The 27223-nt window shown below is 39.7% G+C and overlaps 1 protein-coding gene and 1 pseudogene across 1 annotated transcript in view; both read left to right on the forward strand.

Moving 5' to 3' along the window:
* The first annotated feature begins 14871 nt into the window (after positions 1-14871).
* Positions 14872-27223, forward strand: part of LOC103028529 (NACHT, LRR and PYD domains-containing protein 3) — a 383714-nt gene continuing 371362 nt past the window's right edge. The window contains exon 1 of the mRNA XM_049477114.1: positions 14872-14931. The gene's annotated coding sequence lies outside the window, so the exon portion shown is untranslated. The remainder of the gene's footprint in view (positions 14932-27223) is intronic.
* LOC125801209 (zinc finger protein 271-like) lies at positions 15723-26378 on the forward strand (annotated as a pseudogene).

The raw sequence follows: 27223 nt of genomic DNA on the forward strand, positions 1-27223 counted from the left end.
AATAAAGGAACATGTATATGAACTCGACAACAACTGGAATTTGCTCATAGTTTATAATTCTGCTATTACGTCTGCTATCATACCTTACTCCTAAACACGGGTTAACAGGCTGTACTATATTCCATTTCTCCCTGAAATATATTGATTATTTGTTCCATTTGCTATTGGAATTAAACTGGCTAAAGGGATTGTCCACCCTTTTAAAAAACTGTTGTATGGCTGATCTGGAGGCATCATCATCTGAGAGTAAATTCAATACTTGTTCCTGAATATTAGCTTGCATATCCCCCACAAATTCCTCTAAATTCTCCACTGTAGAAAGAACTACAGTGTTTGGTACGCCACTTCCTTAAAGTTTGGCTATAATGGAGACACACATATCTTAATAATAATATATTATATACATATCCGATGACAATGTTTGGCAATCACACTAATATTGTATTCCAAAAAGGAGCCTTACTTTTGATACAGAAAGTAAGAGCAGTCAATTTTTTAATCAAGTAAACAATAAAATGTATAGTGTGTAAGTTATTGTAAATTTTTATATTAATAATTCAGACTATCTTTTTCACTCACTCTACACATAAAATATTTAGATCAGTTAAAAACTCTCTTGATCCATGAGAAGTAACACTATTAGACAACCATACGTGACCCTCATAATCCAAATTCATGTAAACAAATAAAACATTACAAAACAGGTAAACAGATTTGTATTCTCACTCATTCATAAATCACTGCAGTGTCTGTGTTCCACCAGCAGATGGCCTCCAAGCTCCACCAAAAAACATCTCCTCTAGAAATCTGGGGTGGGTTTCCCGAAAGCTTCGTAACGCTAAGAACTTCGTTAACTCGTACTTAAGATTGATCGTTAATTAAAGAGTGTTTCCCAAACCCGTGCGTAACTAAAGTACTACGTAAACTCGATCGCAGATTAACGAGTGCCCTCACCCAGTCGTTATTCTTAAGAGCTTCTTTAGGGGATCTCTACTTGCAGTTCAGCACCTTAAACACCAGGGACCGCCAATTTTGAGGAAGAAAAATGATAATTTCCGTGTTTGAAGCAATTATATTACATTACTATTAATTATAATAAATTATATTACTATATAATTATTAATATTATTATATTATATTATATTACTATTAATTATAATCAATTATATTACTATATAATTATTATTATATTATATAATTATTATATTATATTATATTATATTATATTATATTATTTCCCGTGTCTGCGGGTGCTCCGGTTTCCTCCCACAGTCCAAAGAAATTAGTTCAGGCTAATTAGATGTCGGATAAAAATTGCCCCTTAGGTGTGAGTGAATGTGTCTGTGTGTCTGTCTGTGTCTGTCTGCCCTGTGATGGATTGGCATCCTGTCCAGGGTGTATACTGCCTTCAGCCCGATGCCAGCTGGTATAAACTCCAGCCACCAAGCATCGACCCCCGCGCCCCTTAACGGATAAAGCGGTTGACGAGTGAGTAAATGAGTGAATAAGTTATATTATATTATATTATATTATATTATATTATATTATATTATATTTGTTCGATAGAGGTAAGTTAAATGGACTGTATAATAAGGCTGGCTCTATATGATTTGTCCTCCTTCAGAGTGTCGGTCAGAACACTGGTGTTAGTGGTGATTAAGGATTAATTGTACTGACACCTCAGGTGTGTTACACAGCAGCACTTTACTTGCACACAGGCTTAGTGGAATACAGAGCTTGTAATGTATGAAAAGTATGGTCTGGAACAAAAGAAAATAGCAAAAACATTTACATAAATGTTTAGAATTAACTAAGCATAACATTTGTGGCAGTTACATTCACATATAACCTCTTTGGCAAATAATACAGGAAACAGCTACTTGAGTGGCCTAACAGTGCCCCCTAGTGGGGAAAAGGCGGTAATTCACCTATTTTCTGCACAGAAGATTCTAGAACTCTTGCTAGTAGTACAACATGGAGCTAACACACATTTTATAAGCCAAAATACACACCATACACTTAATAGAACTCCCAATTAACGATTAATCCACACTAGGTGGCCTTAAGACATTACTAGAAAGGATTTTACACATTTATAACAGATAGCTAACATTAGAATATTAACCAAAATATCAACAGTATCAAAACATCTACTCTTGACCACTTTAAACATCAGGTAATCCACTCACTTCAAGTCAAGGACGCATACTTCGCACACAAAGGGGGTAAAACATGGAGGAACAGACACACACAGCTTGTACTTCTCTCTCCCTGGCCAAACTAACTCCATTGAACTGTGACTCAGCACTTGAGGCCCCTCCCAGAGTAGGTAGACCTATAGGAACGGTCTTTCCAACATAGCCTCCCCCAAATTTAATCTTAAATTTGCTCCCTGGAAAGGCCGGTCGGGGTGGCCTGTTGCTCATCTTCATCCTCTGGGATCTGCGGGAGTATTATCAGGCGAGTAATAGGCCTCGTGTACAGTCTGTCCTTTACCTTGACCTCTACAGTCCTCACTCGGTTGTCGACCCCAGGAAAGACTCTAGTTACCTTTCCTATCTGCCAGCTTGAACGGGGTAGCTGTGGGTCAACCATCATTACAATCTCTCCGGCCTTGACGTTGGCCACGGAGCTTTGCCACTTCTCTCTAGTCTGCATTCCAAGCAGGTAGTGGTTCACAAAAGATGACCAGAACTTATCGGCCAGCACTTGAGTGTGTCTCCATCTCCTCCTGCCAATGCGTTCAGATTCTGGATACACTACTTGAGGTAGCGAACTGTCCGGCCGCCCCATTAGAAGACAGCTAGGGGTTACAGGGTCTGGATCAGAACCATCTACTGAAACATAACCAAGCGGCTTTGAATTTAGGATTGCCTCAATTTCTATGAGGACTGTCCTTAGCACTTCCTCAGTGACTGCATCTGAGCCAAGAGCGGTGTAGAGTGCGGTCTTTAGAGAGCGAATCTCCCGCTCCCATGCTCCTCCGAAGTGTGGCGCAGCCGGAGGGTTGAAGTGAAAGTCAATCTGCTGAGAAGCCAACCTTTGCTGCAGATCAGGACAGAGTTTACTGTAGGTGCTCTTGAGCTCAGCGTTTCCTCCCCGGAAATTAGTTCCTTGGTCAGAGTACAGTTCTGCCGGTCTTCCCCGCCTGGCTATAAATCTCCTGAGTGCCATAAGAAATGCATCACTGTCAATTGCAGTTAACACCTCTATGTGTGCAGCTCTTACTGTGAGACATTTGAACAGGAGGCCCCATCTCTTCTCATTCCTTCGTCCAATCTTTACTAGGAATGGACCGAAACAGTCTACTCCTGTAGAATAAAAGGCAGGCTTGAATAGTCTGAGTCGAGGAGGAGGGAGGTCTGCCATCTTCTGGTATGCTGGCTTGGCTTTCCATCTGCGGCACTCCAGGCATGCCCTTTGGTGTTTTTTGATAGCTTCTCGAGCTCTGAGAATCCATACCTTGCGGCGGAGTTCTGCAAATACTCTTTCGGGTCCTGGATGGCATAAGCGCTCATCATAGTGTTGAATAAGCAACTGTGTTGTTGAATGGCCAGGATCCAGCACTATAGGATGCACAGTACCAAAGTCCAAGTTCTCAGCGCGCCTAAGTCGTCCACCTACTCGTATGAGCTCACTGGCTTCATCAAACTCTGGGGACAGGTTAAGTAGTCGACTGTTGGATGGCACTGGTTTGCCCGTCTTGAGCAGTCTATAGTCATCTGCAAAGCTCTCCACCTGGGCTTCTTTTAGTACTGCCAGCTCTGCCGTCCGGTATGAGTCAGCGGTAAGATTACCATAATGGCCTGCCGCCCCATGACGCTCCTGTGCGGCTACCTCAAGTAATTCTTTCCAACTGTTTGGCTTACTTTTCTCCATCTCTGATGACGTGGACATCGCCATGACACAGAAGGCAGTTCGTCGCAGCTCAGTAGTGTCTGGATGCTCTGAAGTCTTCCAAGAAGTCTGAAGGGGCCACTCTGATGGCGGGTGAAGGAGAAAATCTGGACCCTGAGTCCATCGATTAGGCACAGTGAGGTCTTTGAGGCATTTCCCACGTGTGAGATCATCGGCAGGGTTTCTTGCAGTGTCAACATAACGCCATGCTCTGAGGTCAGTCAGCTCTTGAATCTCTGCTACTCTAGTTCCCACGAACACTTTGAAGTGACAGGATTCAGAATGTAGCCACTGCAGGACTGTGCTCGAATCAGTCCACAAGGTGACTCCTCGAATGGGAAAGGTGAGTTCTTTGGCCAGAAGCTTTGCTAGCTGTGCGCCAGTTAGGGCAGCGCAGAGCTCTAGTCTCGGTATGGAGTGCTGTTTGCGTGGGGTCACTCGTGACCTGGCCAACAGGAAAGCGAGGTGTATTTTCCCTTCTTTGTCTTCAGAACGCAGATATGCAACAGATCCATACACCTTCTCTGAGGCATCACTGAAGATGTGGATGTCATGGAGTACCTCAGGATGGTCCATGTCAGGAGGAATGTAGCACCTAGGTAAGGTTATAAGGGGTAGGTACTGAAGTTCATCCTCCCAGGATCTCCAGGCCTGCAGTAGATCCTCTGGTATCTGGGGATCATCCCAGTCTCTGTGAGTTCCCCACAGTTGCTGTACGATCACTTTGGCTCGAGTGGTGTATGGGAGAATGACTCCAAGGGGATCATACTGGCGGGCTAATACCCTATATATGTTCCGCATGGTTGGTGAATCGTAACTGAGAGGTCTGTGCTTGAAGCCCAATTTGTCTGTTTCACAGTGCCAGCTGAGACCAAGGGTTGATTCATGGGGATCTGACTTGTCCTGCGAAAGCCACATTTCTTGTTCGACTGACCTGGCTTCTGGAGGCAGGTGACTGATGACGACAGGAAAGTTGCTCGCCCACTGGCGGATGTCAAAACCTCCTAGAGCTAGGTGTGACCGCAGTCTGTCAAGCAGACATTGTGCTTCTTCAACTGTAGACAGACTGTGGAGACAATTGTCGACGTAGAAACTCCTCTCGACGGAAACTCTTACATCTTCTTCCTCTGAAGCTAAGGTGGAGGCGTGCCTCTGGAGTGCAAAGGAAGCGCAACATGGACTACATGTTGTCCCAAAAGGTAGGACTTGCCATTCATAAACATCTGGGACTTCATCTGTCTTCATGTTCCTCCAAATGAATCTCAGGAGGGGCCTATCCTTGGCTAGAAGCTGGACTTGATGAAACATACTTTTGATGTCACCACTAATTGCTACTGTATGTTCTCTGAAGCATAGAAGAACTCCTAGGAGAGAAGGGCTCAGGACTGGACCAGGCATTAGGGTCTCATTGAAATTGAGGCCTTGGTGTTGGAAGGAGCAGTTAAATACTAAACGATCCTTCTCATTATGTGTCACCATATGGTGAGGAATGTACCATGCCTCTCTGGTGTTAGAGTCTTCTGTTGTTAATAGTTTCTTGATGGCACCAGCTTGCTCCAGCTTCTCAATCTCCGCATTGTAGACAATGGCCTTGTCTGGGGACTTTGCTAGACGTCTCTCTAAACTCCTGAGACTGGGCATCACAGATTCCCTTTTGGCATAAAAAAGGGGGGAGTTTTTCTTGCGTAACAGTGGGGTGGCATAGCGAAGCACTCCATTCACATCCACCCTGGTAGTTTCTGCCTCTAGATGTTTTATGGCTTCCTGCTCTTCTCTAGACCAGGTAACATGCTTCTCACTGAGGTATGGTAGAACATCTAGCTGCCAGAGTCTCTCCACATCTCTCTTCAGTTCCACCTCTGCTGGAGAAGATGACAGGAACAGGCATTGCTGTGGCTGCAGCTGGGCCTTTAACAGTCTGGCTGGTCCTTGGAGTGTCCAACCTAGCTTTGTGTTGACAGCGGCAGGGCCGCCTGGAGGGCCCATACGGACTGGAGATATGGGTGCAATGAGGTGAGTATGGTCAGCTCCTATTAGTAGTAAAGGACGTACCTTTCCAAAAGCTTTAAGAGGTAGGTCTTTCAAGTGTTTGTACTTCTTCAGGATGTCTGCAGGATAAGAGTAGTCTGCTAGAGCGAGACGGTTTGCTGTGAAGGCGGCAGTGATCTGGTAGATTTTCTGTGGGTTAGACTCAGGAGAGATCTGGAAGGAAACTGATGTACCTTGGATGACCTGCACTTCTTGGCGGATCGTTCTCAGTGCCAGAGATTCTGCTGTACCTTGCATTCCCAGTTCACGGGCAGCAGCAGATAGGAGGATGGTGCGCTCAGAGCCGTCGTCCAGTACAGCATAGGTATCAAGTACCTTGCCCTTGTAGCGAACTAGAACTCTAATGACCTTGAGAAGAACACGTCTCCCATCTACAGGTCGGTCAACATGTAATGATCCAGTCTCAGAGCTAATGAGGCAGGAATCTTCTCTTGTATTTGAACTGTTGACCTCATGCAGGATGCGGAGGTGTTTCCCTTGGCATATATTGCAAGGCCTTTTGAGCGTGCACTGGGCTGCTCGGTGCTCACGGCCACAGCGCCAACAGCGTTTGTTACTACGAATCCAATCTGTGATTTGTTCCTTACTAAAGGCTTTAAAGGTTGTGCACTGACTGAGATGGTGATCATCTTTCTTGCAGTATGGACAGTAAGCTTTGGGTTGGCAGCTCACTTTACTTTGGCTGGTTGTCTTACATGCAGCTGATTCACTGGCTGTCTCATTCGCTCCATGTAAAATAGTTGCTACTCGAGCTGTAGGCCTGAACTCTCGTCTTGGTCTCTCCACTTTGGAGCTTGTCTGTCCACTGCTCTGGCACCAGGCTTCATAGTGAATCCAATCAGCGAAGTGTAGCAGGTTGTAGGTGGTGCTTGGCAGACTCCATACATATCTTCTGAACTCTGACCTCATCTCTTGTGGTAGTTTGCCTAGCAGTCTCTCCACGTGAGATCCGCATCTCAATTCTGCTTCTCCCTCCTGACCAAGAGTCTTCAGCATCCCCACCAGGGCTCTAATCTGCAATGCGAAGCAGTCAAATGCCTCTGCATCACCACGGCGAATGTCAGGAGAATCCATTACTTGGGCAATCTTCCTTAAAGCTAGTTTGTGGGGTTGACCAAATCTTTCGGTCAGTGCAGCCATAGTGTCTGAGTAGGGGTAAGGAGAATTAAGGTAAGAGTCTGCTATAAGCCGAGCTTCATCTAGCTTCAGATGATCCATAAGGATTTGGTATCTGAATAGCTCACTAGAGTTGGGAGGTAGGAGATTCTCAAGGGCTATTCTCATTCTTGTGAACTCACTAGGGTCTTTTCTGATAAGGTCAGGAATGGTTGGACATGGGCCTCGATACGTGCTTTCAACTTTCGGGCTGCTTTCGGGCTGACGATAAGATCGTGATGAGCCATCATAGGGTGTCCTCTGGGTAGGAGGGTTTTGTGGATAGGAAGTCTGCGATGGCTGAATAAACAGTGGGTTATGCAGCGGTGAGAGAGGCTGTGGATATCTGTGATGGTGGCTGCCATTTCTTGGTGCCCAGGAACTGAGGTACTATGTACTTGGTACTGTGAATAGTTTGGGACATTAGAGTCATTATTCTCCTGCTGTTGTGGGAGATATCTTGGGATATTATGCTGGGCTGGATAACTTGGCTGGGGGGTAGTGACAGGGGGCTCTTGGAAAGGTGAAGGCTGGAAATGTTCTTTCATTGTCTGAAGTTCACTTAGCATTTTCCCCAAGAAGTCAATCATCATCTGATCTCTATGAGGCTCTGCTGGGCCATCAGCAGGTGTCTGATGTTGGTAGGAGTCAACATGAGGTCTGCTCATACTATCAGATGTCCTTGCTTGGTCGCCTCTAGGTTGAAGGTGTTGCGGTGGGGGGTCAGACATCGCTAGAGGGGTGTAGCTTTGACGTGGAGGTTGGCTACCTTCAGCTCTGGATACTGACAATGCTAGGTTGGAAGGCACAACTGTCGGTGGTGGAGGACGATTACTGTGGTACTGCAGGCCTGGCTTGTAGTTTGGAGTTATCTCGCCTTGGTCACTTCTCGTGCTCTCCCAGGGACGGTGGAGTGGAGTAATTTGTGGTGGGGGAGCCACTGGGGTGAGCTGCCGAAGAGGACTATTAACTGGACATTCTGGCTGCTCGTTAAGGTGCTCACTTACACCTGATGGTACTCTCCCTGGTGTGATTGGCCATTGGTCCACCGTGTCCCAAGAACATTGGCTTATTGGACTGGAACTCCCTCTAGTGAGAGGTGGCGAAGTCATTACAGGACCTCTAGCAGTGACTGGTCTTTCCTCTTCAAGCCTGTGTGTGTGCTGTGCTGTGTGCTGGGAACTGGAGTGGAGGCTCAGTATTGGGCTCTGGTAAGAGGTTTCATAATCATTAAGATATGCGGGAGGATGGGTCTGACGTCTTGGTCTTCCAGCTGCCGAATAGTCACCACTACATAAGGATCTAGACTGCATCTTCAGTAGAAACGAGACCAAAGGAACACAAATCCGGCTCAAAGGACCAAATGTTCGATAGAGGTAAGTTAAATGGACTGTATAATAAGGCTGGCTCTATATGATTTGTCCTCCTTCAGAGTGTCGGTCAGAACACTGGTGTTAGTGGTGATTAAGGATTAATTGTACTGACACCTCAGGTGTGTTACACAGCAGCACTTTACTTGCACACAGGCTTAGTGGAATACAGAGCTTGTAATGTATGAAAAGTATGGTCTGGAACAAAAGAAAATAGCAAAAACATTTACATAAATGTTTAGAATTAACTAAGCATAACATTTGTGGCAGTTACATTCACATATAACCTCTTTGGCAAATAATACAGGAAACAGCTACTTGAGTGGCCTAACAGTGCCCCCTAGTGGGGAAAAGGCGGTAATTCACCTATTTTCTGCACAGAAGATTCTAGAACTCTTGCTAGTAGTACAACATGGAGCTAACACACATTTTATAAGCCAAAATACACACCATACACTTAATAGAACTCCCAATTAACGATTAATCCACACTAGGTGGCCTTAAGACATTACTAGAAAGGATTTTACACATTTATAACAGATAGCTAACATTAGAATATTAACCAAAATATCAACAGTATCAAAACATCTACTCTTGACCACTTTAAACATCAGGTAATCCACTCACTTCAAGTCAAGGACGCATACTTCGCACACAAAGGGGGTAAAACATGGAGGAACAGACACACACAGCTTGTACTTCTCTCTCCCTGGCCAAACTAACTCCATTGAACTGTGACTCAGCACTTGAGGCCCCTCCCAGAGTAGGTAGACCTATAGGAACGGTCTTTCCAACAATATTATATTATATTATATTATATTATATTATATTATATTATATTATATTATATTATATTATAATGCCAACTGTGGCTTGTAGTCTAACTGGGCAATCAAACCCACGAGTAAATTATTTAAATCCAGATTAGCGATGATAGAAGTCTTGACATTAATGCTGCAAGAAATGCAATCAGTCAATTCCTGCAGATGATGCTCACGGTCTAAGCAAAGCTGCAAAGTCACCAAGTTCATCTGGGCAAACTCTGGGGTGTGTCAGCTCGCAAATATCAGTCAAAAGTTGGACACGTCTCATTCCATGTTTTTTTTTTTTTACATTGTCGATTAATATTAAAAACATGCAAAACTAATTGACGCAAATGGAATTAGTAGACAAAAAGGTGCATGGCCTTGACAATCCCCTGACATAAACCCAACTGAGATGGTGATTTAGGTTGAGCTGGAGCTTCACAGTATAAAGTACAAAACATATTTCTGTTGGTTTAAAATGTAATATATATATATATATATATATATATATATATATATATATATATATATATATACGTATATATATATATATATATATATATATATATATATATATATATATATACGTATATATATATATATATATATATATACGTATATATATATAAATATATATATATATATATATATATATATATATATATATATATATATATATATATATATACGTATATATATATATATATATATATATATATATATATATATATATATATATATACACACACAGGAACATATGTATTATTATATTATTTTTATAATATTAAAAATTATAATAATAATAAATTAATATTACTATCAATATTACTGTTAATAATATTAGTATAATATCTATTAATATAATATATATTAACAATAATAGTTTTAAAAATGTAAAAAATAAGTTTAATGTTTTAAAATAGATTAGATTTTCGAGTATTTATTTAGTCATATGTATCTTTAGGAGTATAATGTTGTTAATTACAACACATTTCTACGTTTTTAGGGTGTAATAGTGAATAAATACTGCATATTGCAGTGTTGAATCGATATTTGTGGATCGATTGAGCGCGCTGTTTCGGGGGAGGAGTCAACAAAGATGTTCTTTAACCTCCTTTGTTAATTTTCACGTTGCGAAGCTCTTTGGGAAACACTCGCAGAACTGGCTCGTTCTTTACACACGTCATTCGTTAGTTCGTTCGTTATTCGCTAAGATTGATCGTTTTCGGGAAACCCACCCCAGATCAGGAGCAGATAATGGCAGCTGCTGAATAAAATCATCTCAACAAACAAACAAACAAACAAAAATATTTTTCTCTATTTTGCTTTGAATGTCCACATATTCTGCTGTAAGTTTACTGTAATATTCATTTTGTTCACTATTTAATTTTTCACATTTATGTACCAGAAACATTTTAATCTGACTTTTAACAAGTATCCCATAATTTTGCATTAGAGTGGGTTTAAACTTCCACGTCTTTAGTTCTTCTGATTTTTAGTAATATTTTTAGGCACTGTGTGTTTCGCTTCCAGAACTCCCGTTGTTCTCTGATTCGCAGATTTAATTTTACATGAGTTCAGTTCTATAATTTAGGACTTTTATATCTTTAGTAACATACATTCTATCAATGCGTGTTTAAACCGAGAATCAAAACGAAGAAAGTCTCTCTCAAGAGGAAAAAGTTCTCTAAAGGAATCTTTTAGTCCATGTTATACTTATCCCAGTAATTTCCCTTCTCCTGTAATATTAACTGTGTTATCTGCAACCCTGTCTTTCAGACATGTCACCACATAATACTACAGAGAAAACCTACAGACAGAATTTGATAAGATTTTTAGAAATTCTATTTTTATTTTCTAAAAGACTTTGATGTCCAATATGTGGTGTCAGAAAAGTTTTGGGTATACTTTTACATTTTTGATAAGGTAATAAAAAAAATGAAATGCTTCCTTGTATCTTTTACAAATTTTGCACCTTGTTTTTCAAGACCCTGGTGAATCAGGAAATGTAGAACATGACTGATTTTATATCACCAGCATCCATACACACATTGTACAATCCAAAAATAACAGGGTTTTTTTTTTTTTTTTTTTTTTACATTTTTGTCAGCATTTGATGTTCTCAACCGGAACTTAAATAATGGAAATAAAAGACTGGAGGGGAATTATTATTTCAGTTCAGTTTAAACCCTGATTTATCATTGTGCTCTATGTAAAACTTAAGATACAATGATTTAGAGTGTAGTTGGTGCAAATCACATGAAAATTAGCATAAAATTGCATTTGCATAAAGGGGTTATCGTCATTTTCTTTTGATTGTGGGACCCGTCCTTCATATTTCTCCACTTTCTGATGATTCGCTTGACCAGTCGCTTTCATCTGAACTTCCGTCTGAATTTGATTCTTCACCCTCTTCATAAAGCTCCTCTTAAGACACTTCTTTTTCCGCTTCTCCACTCTGGACTGATTTAGACACTTGCTCTTCCTCTAGGATCTTGATAGTGTTGATGATCGTACCTTGAACTTGCATCTGTCCTGTCTCTATCTCTGTAGATGCCCCGGATTCTGTGCGTTTTAGGTCACTTGGTCTTGGAAAGCCTAGTCTTTGCTTGAATTTGTTGGCGTAGAATTTAGGGCATGTGAAATAGTTGTGTCCCACGTCTAAACACAAAGTACAAATGGCAGCGTTGTCTCATTCCACTCTAGTCTTAGAAAGGAACCGCAGGTTATTTGTTTAATCCGCACTTCACTCCAGCAGCCACAATGAACAGAAACACAGACTGCTGTTAGGCTCCGCCTCCAAATGAGTGAACGTACACAAGGCAGTGATAACCAATCAAAATAATCATTTAACCAAATGATCTGCAGCATCTTTACGTAGTTTCACTTGATGCTTCATACCACGTTCCACGATTATCCACTGGTTTAACTGCAGGCTTCAGAATATCACAGCAATGTTTTAAATATAGCTCAGAGTCATAATCAGAGATGTGTCCAGTCCAGAATTTTACAAGTGTCTTTACATCCATGCTGGTAGAGGAAACAAATCTTTCCAGTTTTGCTGGTTGGTAGAGTAAAGTTGAGGGAGAACATGGAGAGCTTTCTCCTGCATTAAAGCAGATCTCAAACTCTCTTCGATTAGACAGACTTATGAAGTAGTAGATGTCTTACAAAGTAATGAGACTGAAGACTGAAAGAGGAGCTCACAGACATGATCACGGCTGGGTGCTTCTCCTGATCCAGAATCTGATGAAGTGGTCGCTGTAGGCTCTGCGTGACATTAAATTCTCTAAAAAGTGTAATTTTAATAACTCGATCTTGAGCTGTGTAAACATTATGAATTATAAATTTCTTGTTGTCATAAAAACAATCAATATAGATTAACCTTCCGGGAATCAATTATCTGTAATTAATTATTTCAAACAATTGATTATAAAATAATAAATCAATTCCATCAGCTTTACATTCTCCAATAGAAAAGAAGGAATAACCATTATCCCACACTTTTTGTATTTTCTATATCTTCATATGTATTTAGTTTCGTTTTCTGTAAACACAACACACCAAATCTCTGCTTTTTTTCTTTTAAATATGCTTAATTTCTCATTCCTGTTCTTTTTATACTGAATCCCCCAACACTGCATAGTGCAATATTAAGTCAGACAGAGGAGATAAAGAAATGTTTATTTCTTTTACTTTTTCTTAGTGTATTGTTCATTCTGCTTCTAACCTCCTTTTTTAGGTTTACTCTTCCGTTTCTTTTTGTTGGATGCAGCAACCCCTGTGCGTATGTATGGTGGTAGATCTGGTCATAGATGGAAGAAGAGGTGATGAAGAAGGAGGAGGAACTTGGTTTGCTTGTGTTTCGGCTGCTGCAGACTCGTACTCCTCGCTGCTGTCTCCTTCAGACGAGGTGCTGGTGTTCGGATTTCCTCCGTCTGTTTCTCCGCTGCTGCTGCTGCTGCTTCCGCTGCTACTTAAATCTTCATGATGACGGTCATTTCCATCCTCTACTCTTTCACTTCCATTGTAGAGAGCTTCACTTGGACCTGGTTCCTCCACTGCGTCTGGTTGAACTCGGTTTGGGTGACTGATCGTTGGACGTGTCGTTAGAAGGATTTAATTTCTTCAGAAACTACTTCCTCTTTTTTATTTCCACTTACTGTCCACACAGTCACCATTATTAAAATACACACCTAAAATTTGTATTTGCTCTTTATCTGGAACATCGACTCTGAACTTCTTTCTTTGATCCCCAATCCACACACATTCAGATTTAGCCATATTAAGCTTTGCACCAGAAACTTTTTTATTAAATGTATAATATTCCATTATAATGTCTAAGTCTTTTTTTGTTTTAATAAAAACTGTAATATCATCTGTATAAGCTGTGATTTTAACTAAATAATCTCCTCTTTTAATACCTTGTATTCTTTCATCATTATGGCTAGAACGTAAATGGCAGAACTCAGAGGATAATCTTGTTTTATTCCTCCTATCGGCCTCTGTTTTTGCTCCACTCATCCATCAAGTTTTTCTGAGTTAAAGTTTGTTGAATTTTTAAGAGTGCAGGTACGTAACAGTTTTAGATTTTATCCCGACGTTTAGTTTTTTTTTTTATCTGACTTCATGATCAACATTCATCCTGAAATGAATTTCTATTGACGTTGGTGATCAGCTGGATAGTGAAGCTTTTATCCTCCAGTTAGACCAGGAGCTCACCACTCACCCTGCTACTCCTACCATGTCCAATTGTTAGTCCTCATTTACTTGTTTTTATTAAAAATATAACTTTATGAAATGTGATTGTAACATTAACACCATGTGAGCATTTTTTTGGTTTTACTGAAAATTGTGAAAAAAATGTTAATCCTATGAATGCTCTGTAAGTTCATATAAATCAGCAATTTCTGAACAATATCACCACAGTTTTTGACATGTTTTTCTATAATTTACATATATTTGACACACTGGACCAAAAAAAATCCATGTGATGTCAACCACCCTTATATAAAATGCAGAACATCTCAAAGACACTAGATGGAGGCAGTGCTCCTTTCTCCCAGCATTATTATCACAGTGCACACACATGCAGTATAGTCACGTCAGAGTATAAAATTAACCAACTGTTTTTTATTTTAAAAAATGTATTTAAGAGGTAAATTAAATTATTTAGTGATTTTTGTTTCTAAATAGCTTATTATTATTTTTTTGTTTTGTTTTGTTTTGTTTGTCATTTACCTTTATGTAACCCTTAAATAAGTAATGACAGTGAGCTCAGGCTGTTTAATAGTCATAGAAAACAGAATCATCTTGAAAAACTCATGAGAACGTTATAAAATGTGGGGCAGATCATGCGCAGTGCGGGGAGGAGCACTTTTGGACGGGTAGCAGAACTCGGCAGAACACCGGTCTGAAAACTGGGGGGGTTTACAGCTGTGTGGGAGAAACTTCAGACTCATGAATATTCAAACATTCCATTCAACCGTGTAATATGATTGGCTGACGAACAATGGCTCCGCCCTCCCAGCGTCTATTCGCTGAGAGAGTTAGGGGGCGGGGCTTAGAGAGAGAGCGGTGTGACGCAGTGAGGAGGAAGTGAAAGTAAGTTCAGTCTCCGCCATTAGAAGAGGACAGAAGTCCGGATTCACTCGGTAAGTTCAGAACTGAAGAGAATGTAGAACAGAACCGTGTAGCTTAAAGTCAGAACCGGTTCTAAAGGTTCCTCAGATCCAGAACCGGTTCTTTAAGCTCAGCTCAGTGTCCGATTCCACTGGAAGAACCAGGTCAGCATGGAGATCTGAACCGGGCCTGGATCAGACCTGGACCTGGTCTAGATCAGACCGGCTGGAGAACAATCAGCTGTAACAGATCAATAATGCTGTAAACTGAAGAGAAATGCGCAGATATAGATTGATATTTATTGATCACAGTGTAGTTTATGCTGTTTAAAGCGCATTACTGCTTAATGTGGACTTTGATCTGTTGGGGAGATAAAAACACGGAACTGCTATAAAGGCGTGTTTATATGCAGTAGCGCTGTTTAACCAGCAGGGGGAGCAACGGAGCTCAAGATCACGTGGTGTGTTAGTGTTTTTAATCCTGCTGTTTTATATTATACTTAAATAATCTCTCTATTCTGATTCAGTAACATAATAATAATAATAACATTAATTATAATAGAACAGTGTGTATATTTATAATGTTGTGTAATGCAGTAATATTACTAATAATAATTAAATTATAATAATTATAATAACAGTAAATGTTTCTGTAATCTGTAGAATAATGTGTAATGAGGGTAAATCACACTGTTATGTATCGTTCTCTGTTTGTTTTGTTTTGTTAGTTTATCAGGTTTTGTTTAATGCAGTTCTGATGATAATGTCATTATTGTAAGAATAAAGGTTTTATTGTAACGGCTGATCTGTTCTCAGGGGTCGGTGTCGGCAGTGTTCAGCTGTGTGTGAATGAAGAAGAGTAAATGATGGATCTTCAGAACTCCAGCAGTGGAGGAGGACCTCCTGTCCTAAAGTGAGTAAATTAAGTGATGGGTTTAATATGTAAAGTAGTTTTGTATTGTAATGGTTTCAGCTCTAATCCTGGAGCTGTGATCTGCATATTTTACAGTTTTAAAATATTGAGAACAGAGTTTCTCCTGGACCAGAGTCAGAACCCTGTGCTGTATTTAAACACAGAGAAACGCTTAACAAACCAGCCAGTTATTCTTATAGTAGAATGTGTTTCTAATCTGTATTTAAAGTACATATCTGACTTTAATATCTAAATGTTAATATTAATAATATGTTTCCTTCTGGCACAGGAACAGTATTAGGTGGTTGCTGTAGTGATATTATGCTGTTGCTAGGTGGTTGCATATTTATGTTAAAAAATATGGTCCATATTTTTTAACATAAAAGTGACGATTTGCTGAAAATCTGGATCGGATTAGTCTGTAGTGAAAGTGATCTTTGGACCAGATCCATTGTGAGGATCCGTCTCGGATTTTACCACACGCTGTCTGGGTTCACATTAGCATTAGAAATGAGGAAATCCTGATGTGCTGCATTTATATAGATCAGATGGAAGTGCCTGGGTTTGATATTAAAGCTGTGGAATGAAGAAAGACTTGTTCTATTCTAGGCCTGGACAATAATTTGATATCTGTATTTATTGCGATAAGAAATGTTTCAATAATGGGGACATCATTTTTGTGGTATATCGATATGTATTATTTACACGGACAGGCATTTTTTACTGGTGTAAGCTCGCCCCAGAGTTGAACACAGTCTCCGTAGCTGAGCTATGTCTGTGCGTGATGACGTAATTACACAGGCACGTAGCCAGATAGGCTAGGCTAGGCTAGGTTAGATTTGGCTAGGCTAGGCTAGGCACCCCAGCAAACATGCCCACACTGGGCCAATGAGGGCCCAATGTGGGCCAACACATCGGCCCCGTATGGGCAGCCCACATCGGGCCATTGGGGATTTGCACATCGGTGCGGTATCGGCCCCACGCCATCGGCCCCGTATGGGCAGCCCACATCGGGCCATTGGGGACTTGCACGTTGGTGCGGTATCGGCCCCACGCCATCGGCCCCATATGGGCAGCCCACTTAGGGCCAACGGAGATTTGCTCATCGGGACGGCACCAGCACCATGGCGTCGGCCCATTTCAGGCAGCCCACATTGGGCCAATGGAGATTTGCTCACCAGTATAGCGTCGGCCCCACGGCGTGGGCCCTTTTCAGGCAGCCCACATTTGGCCAGCGAAGATTTACTCCTCTATGCAAAATCAACACCAAAGCATTGGCCCATTGGGCCAACAGAGATTTGCAGAGCTCTAACACACACACACACACACACACACACACTGACTCATGCCCTCAGTGGAAAACCAATTGTGGCCCCAAATTTTTAGAACTGTGCAATATTGAACAGAGAACACTTTTCAAGAAAGAAAATTTAAAGCTGTGCTATTGGCACTTTGACATTTTTTGCAACTGGCTGTAAAACAATTAAATAAATAACACAATTTAAAGTGTATAGTAAATTAATTAATTTATTACAAAGTATCATGTATGAAATATAAACAACACACAACATTATTTAAGTAAATTACTTAATAATAAATCCCAAATTTATATTTTAGCATGTAGATAAACATGTACTGCATAAATATCTCCATTTGCAAAAACAGTATTTATAATAAACAGTATGATATAAATATCAAACATAATACAAAATAACAAAGAATTATAAAACTTAAATAAAAAAATAAAAAAAAAATATATATATATATATATATATAAACATCAATAAAAACAGCAAATCATATTCTTGAATAAATACTTGAATGCACTAGACTGATGTAGTAGATGAATAATAAACTGATACTATTATTGCTACTGGAACAAAGCCTCTGGGGTGGGTTTCCCGAAAACGAACACCCTTAGCGAATAACGAACGAACTAACGAATGACGTGAGTAAAGAACGAGCCAGTTCTGCGAGTGTTTCCCAAAGAGCTTCGCAACGTGAAAATTAACAAAGGAGGTTAAAGAACGTCTTTTTTGACTCCTCCCCCGAAACAGCGCGCTCAATCGATCCACACATATCGATTATTATGCAGTATTTATTCAGTATTACACCCTAAAAATGTAAAAAAGTGTTGTAATCATCAATATTATACATATTTTGAAATTTAAATTACAAAAGGATGTACTTTGGCATTAATAAAATACTCCTACAGATACATATGACTAAATAAATAAGTCATATGTTTATATATAAATGTTTAATAAACATTAAACTTTTTTAAAACTATTATTGTTAATAAATATATATTATATTAATAGATATTGTACTAATATTATTAATAGTAATATTGATAATAATATTAATTTATTATTATTATTATTAATAATATAAAAATAATATAATAATATTAATTATTATAATAATAATTATATATATAATATAATTTATTATAATTAATAGTAATACAATATAATTGCTTCAACCAGGGAAATTATAATTTTTCTCCCTCAAAATTGGCGGTCCCTGGTGTTTAAGGTGCTGAACTGCAAGTAGAGATCCCCTAAAGAAGCTCTTAAGAATAACGACTGGGTGAGGGCACTCGTTAATCTGCGAGCGAGTTTACGTAGTACTTTAGTTACGCACCGGTTTGGGAAATACTCTTTAATTAACGATCAATCTTAAGTACGAGTTAACGAAGTTCTTAGCGTAACGAAGCTTTCAGGAAACCCACCCCTGATCTCTATTATTAATTTTATTCCTCTTGCTTGTAGACTTGGAACCAAAATGTCATCCCAATCAAACCAGTAAAAAAAATTCTAATTGAATATAACATTAGTTTTTGCATTAAGGTTTTTATCTCACAGCAATAATAATGAAGGAGAAAATAGATGTACTTTACATAAATAGAACAGATATAGTTAATCATAATATCAAAAATGAATATTGTTTATGCATTAATATAGCATAGATCATAAATTAACTATTTTTTTGAAGGGACTGCATGAGACGATGCTTCCGTCCACCTGAACGGTCCCGTGCATTCCAAAGCCAAACCTTTGCAACCTGCTCGATCTCTGCATCCTTTGGTGGTGGCATGATTGATCTTCTCACGGCCTCTTAAAATGATAATATAGAGATATGAGAATGCAGTCAGGTAAATACTACATCTGTTAGTGTCTTTTCATGTACAATGCTTAATTTTAGAGAAATTTGCAGACTGTATTTGATTACAGTGATTCTTATATAGTGATAGTTATTTGAATTTGAATTTCTTCAGGCTATTCATGGTGAAACATAAATAGCCTTTACAGTCACTGTGTGTGACTGGTAGTTACATTCTATAAACATGTGAGGTGGCCGATATCAGGATATCAGGTTCACAAAAATACCAAAACTTTTTAAAATGATATCTTTCCCTTAGCTTAACTGGCTATCTTTGCATTAGCTTAACTGAATATCTTTCCCTTAGCTTAACTGGCTAGCTTTCCATTAGCTTAACTGGCTATCTTTCCCTTAGCTTAACTGGCTAGCTTTCCATTAGCTTAACTGGCTATATTTCCCTTAGCTTAGCTGGATATCTTTCCCTTAGCTTAACTGGCTATCTTTCCCTTAGCTTAACTGGCTATCTTTCCATTAGCTTAACTGGCTATATTTCCCTTAGCTTAACTGGCTATCTTTCCCTTAGCTTAACTGGCTATATTTCCGTTAGCTTAGCTGGCTAGCTTTCCGTTAGCTTAACTGGCTATCTTTTCCTTAGCTTAACTGGCTATCTTTCCCTTAGCTTAAGTGGATATCTTTCCATTTTCCATTTCCCTTAATATTTCCCTTAGCAAGCCATTGTTCCCTTAGATGGTTATTGTTGACATACTTGGATATAAAGTTAACTTACTTAACAGCAGTCTTTCTCCAAGAGCCGAGATAAGCTGCCAACTTGGGAGCCCCTTGTGTTATTTAAATGTGAGGTAAAGTCTCATTCTAACTTAGGACAATGCTAACTTTTTTTAGCACAATGCTAACTTCAACATAGCTACCCTTATAATGCTACAATAACCTGAGAGTGGTAACTGCATTAGCACCACATTAGCGTATCTTAGCAAAAAATAGAAAAGCGTATAGTAGAACAGAAATTATAACTTACCTTTCAGTCACTTTGACAGACCAAAGTCACTCACTGACTTTGCCTTTAAGCTCGATCGTTGCTCTGTGGTAAAGGCACGTGCAGGGAGGGGGGAGGGGGAGGGGGGTGGATTCGTTGGTTACATGATCCTCACAATTAAATATCACATGCAAAAATAAAAAAATATGTAACTTTTATAACCTTGCTGGCTTACACAAAGTGTATAGTCAAGCACAAATACATTTATAATTTAATATTTTATTTATTTATTATCAGCACAACCAATAATAAAGGTGAGATTATGAATCAGCACCATGGAGCAAATTCGTAGCTATCCAACATATTAAATAAAAATATTTTTATAAATAAAAATGTATAGCTATACAGTATATGTCTTGAAAAATATGAGATGTTACTATGTGTGTGTGTGTGTGTGTGCCCCTCCAAAGGTCTCTGCACAACTCTGCTGTGGTACCTTGATTTTTCTCCACTTTTGGTTTAGAAAATCTTTCAGAGCTGATACTACATTTCACACAGTGTTGCTCCTATCCACTAAGCTAGCTAATCTACCTAGCTCTCACAGACAAAAACAATAAAAAATATTCAGATACCCTTCATATGAACTTATTATGACACAAACTTTCAGATTGTAAAATATTGTATGGTAAATTTGGGCTGACCCAGAGTAACCTAGCATAGGATTTGTGTGGGCATGCTCACATATGTGTGCGTGTTGCCCACATATAACCCACAATGCCTACAGTGTGTAAATGGTGCAGGCTGAATTAGGGCTGACCCACAGTGGCCCTGCATGAGATTTGTGTGGGCATGCCAGAGTGTGGGTTGCCCACATATATCCCACACTGGCCCTTCAGGGTGTGTGCAGGCTGAATGTGGGCTGACCCACAGTGGGCCTGCCTGGGATTTGTGTGGGCGCATCAAAGTGTTGGCTGTCCAAATAATTCCCACACTGGGCCTACAGGGGCATTAATGCACTGGACCAGTTCAGGCTAGCCCACAGCGGCCTTTTATAGGATTTGAGTGGGCCAGCCAATGAACAGGCTGCCCACAGAAAACCCATGTTGGGCCTGTTTGGAATTTTAATGGGCTAGCCCCTGCCCACAGTGCCCGCACTTAGCCCACGAAGGGCCGATGTGTAGCTTTTTGCTGGGTAATAATGCACTCCATATATGCAGGATGTCGTGGAAATCGACAAATGACAGTCAACGAGCCGGGATGCCAAAAAGAGAAGGTTTTTATTTTGAAGTTGCAAAAGAAAGCAAAGCAATGAATGAAGATGAGAGTAGTCAGAAAGATCGGAAAAAGCCCCCAAGTCTCTCTTGTTGGCATCTTTATACATGCCTCGTGCATACAGGAGGAAGGATGCTGAACAGATGTTCTCTTGAAAAGAGGAACCGAAAACGCACGTATAAGCAAAAGTCAAGAATAATTCATAAATCAGAAAGCTCCATTTACTATGACAAAACAGTTTCCAGGCAAACCTCGATTTCCATTCCTTTAGGAGAGAATAATTCATAAATCAGAAAACTCCATTCGCTCTGACCCGCTCGTTTCCAGGCAGACCTCTGCTTTTATAATCTTTGCCCTTAAGTCTGAATGAATGGCCTTATCAGAGAATATAAGTTCACATAACACTCAATGATAAAATACAAGAATATAGTGTAATACAAGAATTCATAATCAACTCTGTTACAGGGAGTAATAATACTGATTGAATGAATAATCAGTGTACCGTATTTTTCGGACTATAAGGCGCACTTAAAAACTTTTAATTTTCACAAAAATTGACAGTGCGTCTTATAATACGGTGCGCCTTTTGTATGGATTTTACTCGTCAGGTTGTAAGGAGCAGTAAACACACACTCCGTGCAGCGTTATAGAGAGTTTCAGTGCTATACAGAGTCCAGAGCCGTGCAGCTCCGAGGCTGAGCAGCAATAGCATTAGCTAGATGCTAACCGCTAAGCTAGCTAGCTTATTCACTGAGATCAGTATTATCTAAATTTTACTCGTCAGGTTGTAAGGAGCAGTAAACACACACTCCGTGCAGCGTTATACAGAGTTTCAGTGCTATACAGAGTCCAGAGCCGTGCAGCTCCGAGGCTGGAGCAGCAAATAGCATTAGCTAGCTTATTCACTGTTCAGAGATCAGTATTATCTAAATTTTACTCGTCAGGTTGTAAGGAGCAGTAAACACACACTCCGTGCAGCGTTATACAGAGTTTCAGTGCTATACAGAGTCCAGAGCCGTGCAGCTCCGAGGCTGGAGCAGCAAATAGCATTAGCTAGCTTATTCACTGTTCAGAGATCAGTATTATCTAAATTTTACCCGTCAGGTGTAAGGAGCAGTAAACACACACTCCGTGCAGAGCTGTGCCGCTCCGAGGCTGGAGCAGCAATAGCTAGATGCTAACCGCTTAGCTAGCTAGCTTTTTCACTGTTCAGAGATCAGTATTTTCTAAATTTAGCACTTTTAATACTGCTGGAGCAGTATTATTAGAGTTAGATGCTAATCGCTAAGCGTTCACCGTTCAGAGGTGAGTTATCGGCCTGTAAGTCTGTGCTGCTTTGCCTGGCTAGCATTAGCTAGATGCTAAGCGTTAACTCTCTCAGAGGTGAGTTTTATCAGCCTGTAATCTGCTTGTTTACCGTGTTAAAACAAGCTACGGGGGACGAATCGCTAGCTAATATCTCACTGTCTTACCAGAACACGCAGGATTACTCAGTGTAACGCTGTCGTTTAAGTTTGGGTTAACTTTACTAGTTTAGGTGACTAGCTAGCGTGCTAGCGGATAGCTATGCTAACGCTGGTGCAGCAAGCCTTAGTGGACATCTGGAAATCTAAGCTTACTGTAAATAAACTGAAGCACGTTACTCACCCAAATAAACAGTTTTCAGGAGAGGAATCTGTGTAGATTAATATCCAGCACTCGTTTGACTTTGAAATAGCTAGATTGAGACGCTCCACCGGCAAGCGACCACCCCCGGTGGGGGAAGGGAAACATGGCGCCACCCCTGTTCACTTTGATATAGGCACCCTTTCTAGTGTCACTTAACGCGCCTTATAATGCGATGCGCCCTATGTATGGAAAAATAGCAGAAAATAGGCGTTCTTTGATAGTGCGTCTTATAATACGGTGCGCCTTATAGTCCGAAAAATACGGTAATTGATTATGAATACATGAAGTAAATGTTGATTGTCCCTCACAAGGATTAAAGTAAAATAAATTATACTGGACATATACATATATAAAATGTCTCTAGAAGATATATAATAGGAAATGAAAACAGTGTGAATTTTTCTTTTGCTTAAAACAGCAAGAAAGTACTACCCTGAATGTGATAATTAGGGGTGAGTGATATGGCTCCATATTTCAGGGTAATATAGTTCATGATGTTCAAAAATATTGGCAACATTATTTCTTACGATATTTTATGGCATACTGCCTAATTAAAACAGATTAATGTCATTTCTGGAGCTGTGATTGTATGCAGATAAATTATCCCATAAATGGTCCTACACCTGAATAAAAAAAAGTAATATTATCTAATTTCTAGAACATAAAAACAGGAAGGGGTAGGTCGAGACTCTTCATCAAGCATATACATTTAATACAGGCTTTTTCTGCTTCCGGTCACTGAAATTATTGTATTGAAAAACTAAATATTTGATTATAAAAGGTGAGGGGTAGAGATATACTGCAAGTCAGAAAATTACAAAGATATTTATAAGATAAAATGAGACACTTTGTTAGAGCAGTATGACATATTTACAGCTAGTGCTGGACGATATGGCCAAAATTTATATCACGATACATTCCTTAATTTCGGTCGATACAATATAATTTCGATATCGATATAAATATTTGGAAGGCCTCAGAAAAACTGTTAGGAATCCCTGCAATGGAAATCTGTACCTATTACTGTCTTTAAAGCCTCCTCTCATAAAAAACTGTATAATACTTTAGAAATTAAAAAATGGTCAGAATGAATTAATGCTCACCTTTATTTGCATGTAGCAATATAAAAACATGACATCTCTGTCAAACACAAACTAATAACCTATTTACATTTTACCAATATAAATAACTTTACATTACAACAGAGGCAGAGCTTCTTATCCTTTTGTAAACATATTTAACAGATCAAAACAAAAGTGCCTCATCCAGGATAAAGAATGCAGAAAGCCTTCATTTATATAAAAGGAACACGATATCACCGTCAAATAAACAAACCTATATCAACTAGAAATAACTTAGATACAACATAAACTACATAAGTGCTTCAGCCAGAATAAGGAAGATATTGTGTGTAGTGAAACTGCTTGAGGTGGTGGAACAGATTAGATGCATTACCGTTGCTAGTCAACTCCACTTTCCGGCACAATTGGGAGCAAGCTGAAGTTTATCAGACCTTTGAAAGCCGAACCACTGAATTAGACCTGCCTCCCTCAACTATCTCTCCTGTTTAATCACTTGTGGAAGCATCAGGTGTGCTCATTCTGCATCTAAAATCTAAAATTCTGCATCAGGGCCGAGCCTAATCGAGGAACTCGGTTCGGCCGCACTGCGCTCCGCTCGGCTTCATAGCGGGAGGTTCTAGGTGTGGACCGGAGCGCCGCCGAGCTTCAAGTTTTAGTAGTATGGATTATAGTGTAAAGTGTGATACTACTAAAGTAGTAGTATAACACTGTATTCAGTGCTCAGGACAGCAGCAGTGTTTCTGCTACATACATTTTGCAGCTGCAGCCTGCTGACAGTCAAGATACAACTACATATTAAAATGTCTGTGAATTTATAATGGGATAAAAGTACTGAAGCCTTTATTGTAGTATGAAGGTGTCCCAGTATTTTTCTCCATATAGTGTAACTAATGTAGGTAGTTATTTTTGGTTAATTGACCTGCTTTTATTTTAATACACAATTTTTTTTTCTTTGTTTTTCCAGAATAAACAACCAGGATATTTAATAAAGAACAGTGTTAAACTGCTGAAAGAGGTGAAGCACAAGCCATCCAGAAGAATCTCCTGAAAACGCAGAAATTGTTTGCTACATTTCACAGACAGATGGAGCCAAGTCCCGACATGGAGGAACATCAGCACTCTGTCAAGAGTTTTACTAAACAGAGTGATCTCAAAAAACACCAGCGCATTCACACAGGAGAGAAACCGTATCACTGCTCAGACTGTGGGAAGAGTTTTACTAAACGGAGTAATCTCAAACTGCACCAGCGCATTCACACAGGAGAGAAACCACATCACTGCTCAGACTGTGGGAAGAGTTTTAATCAACAGAGTACTCTCAAACTGCATCAGCGCATTCACACAGGAGTGAAACCGTATCACTGCTCAGACTGTGGGAAGAGTTTTACTAGACAGAGTGATCTCAAAAATCACCAGCGCATTCACACAGGAGAGAAACCGTATCACTGTTCAGACTGTGGAAAGAGTTTTACTAAACAGAGTAATCTCAAACTGCATCAGCGCATTCACACAGGAGAGAAACCGTATTACTGTTTCGACTGTGGGAAGAGTTTTACTAAACAGAGTCATCTCAAAATACACCAGCGCATTCACACAGGAGAGAAACCGTATCACTGCTCAGACTGTGGGAAGAGTTTTACTGAACAGAGTAATCTCAAACTGCATCAGCGCATTCACACAGGAGTGAAACCGTATCACTGCTCAGACTGTGGGAAGAGTTTTACTAGACAGAGTGATCTCAAAAATCACCAGCGCATTCACACAGGAGAGAAACCGTATCACTGTTCAGACTGTGGAAAGAGTTTTACTAAACAGAGTAATCTCAAACTGCATCAGCGCATTCACACAGGAGAGAAACCGTATTACTGTTTCGACTGTGGGAAGAGTTTTACTAAACAGAGTCATCTCAAAAAACACCAGCGCATTCACACAGGAGAGAAACCGTATTACTGCTCAGACTGTGGGAAGAGTTTTACTAGACAGAGTGATCTCAAAATCACCAGCGCATTCACACAGGAGAGAAACCGTATCACTGCTCAGACTGTGATAAGTGTTTTACTACACAGAGTCATCTCAAAATACACCAGCGCATTCACACAGGAGAGAAACCGTATTACTGCTCAGACTGTGGAAAGAGTTTTACTGAACAGAGTAATCTCAAACTGCATCAGCGCATTCACACAGGAGAGAAACCGTATTACTGTTTCGACTGTGGGAAGAGTTTTACTCAACAGAGTCATCTCAAACTGCATCAGCGCATTCACACAGGAGAGAAACCATATCACTGCTCAGACTGTGGGAAGAGTTTTACTTTACAGAGTGAACTTATATTACATCAGTGCATTCACAAAAGATAGAAAAGTATCCCAAATCTGTTCCTCTGCCATAAAAAATGCAAACCTTAAATCTTTCAGACAGCCAAAAACACCTCATCATGCACAAAATCTTCAGTCTGTTACAAGAACTTCATTTAAAAATGGCTTTTTACAGGTTCAGAAAAATGAATCTTATCCAGAGATGATGTTTACTGAATTTCATGCTGTGTTTTTATGTATGTTTGTATACCTACATTAGTTAATGCCTGCAGAGCTCTTCAACACTTAGTGTTGTGTTTTAAGAAGTTTTTACACACAGAATCATAAATGGTACCACTAACAGCATAAACTAGGAACATACATTTTTACAAATTTTTCAGTGATATGCTGAATAAATAGTAAAGCGATGATGCTAGCTCAGAGTAAAATCGTATATTAAATCTCAGCATTAGCTTTAGAACTAATAATAAACAAAAGTGAGGATTTTATCATTCTGGGACATTTTTAGGTTTAAAAATTGAATATGCTTTGCCATAAGTAGGAAATGATCATTTGGTCAACTTATGTCATTTACAGCCTTAACACATTCTCAATTGTTTACATATAAAAACTTTCTTTATTTTTTCCTCCACTCAACGTTTGTAGTTTGTAGTTGGAGCGAGGGCACTGCCAGTGTTTGCTCCAGATGTTAGATTAGCATTACTTAGTCTTTTAAAATTTAGATGTCGTAGTTTAAAGGAGTAGAGAATATTCTTAGCTTGCAACAAAAGGCCAACAAAATCCTTTTCAGAGTTAAAAAAAAAACAAAAAACGGTCTAGCTGTAGTTTCCATACTGAAAGCAACACTCAGCAGGCTGTGCAGCAGTAAGACTGCAGGATCCTTGATTCCCTCTACTGCACATGTGTCAAACACAAGGCCCGCGGGCCAAATGTGGCCACATCCAAGCGAGAGCTTGTAAGATCTTAGTGTCTATAA

Source organism: Astyanax mexicanus, chromosome 4 (assembly GCF_023375975.1).
Source record: "Astyanax mexicanus isolate ESR-SI-001 chromosome 4, AstMex3_surface, whole genome shotgun sequence".
Lineage (NCBI taxonomy): Eukaryota > Metazoa > Chordata > Actinopteri > Characiformes > Acestrorhamphidae > Astyanax > Astyanax mexicanus.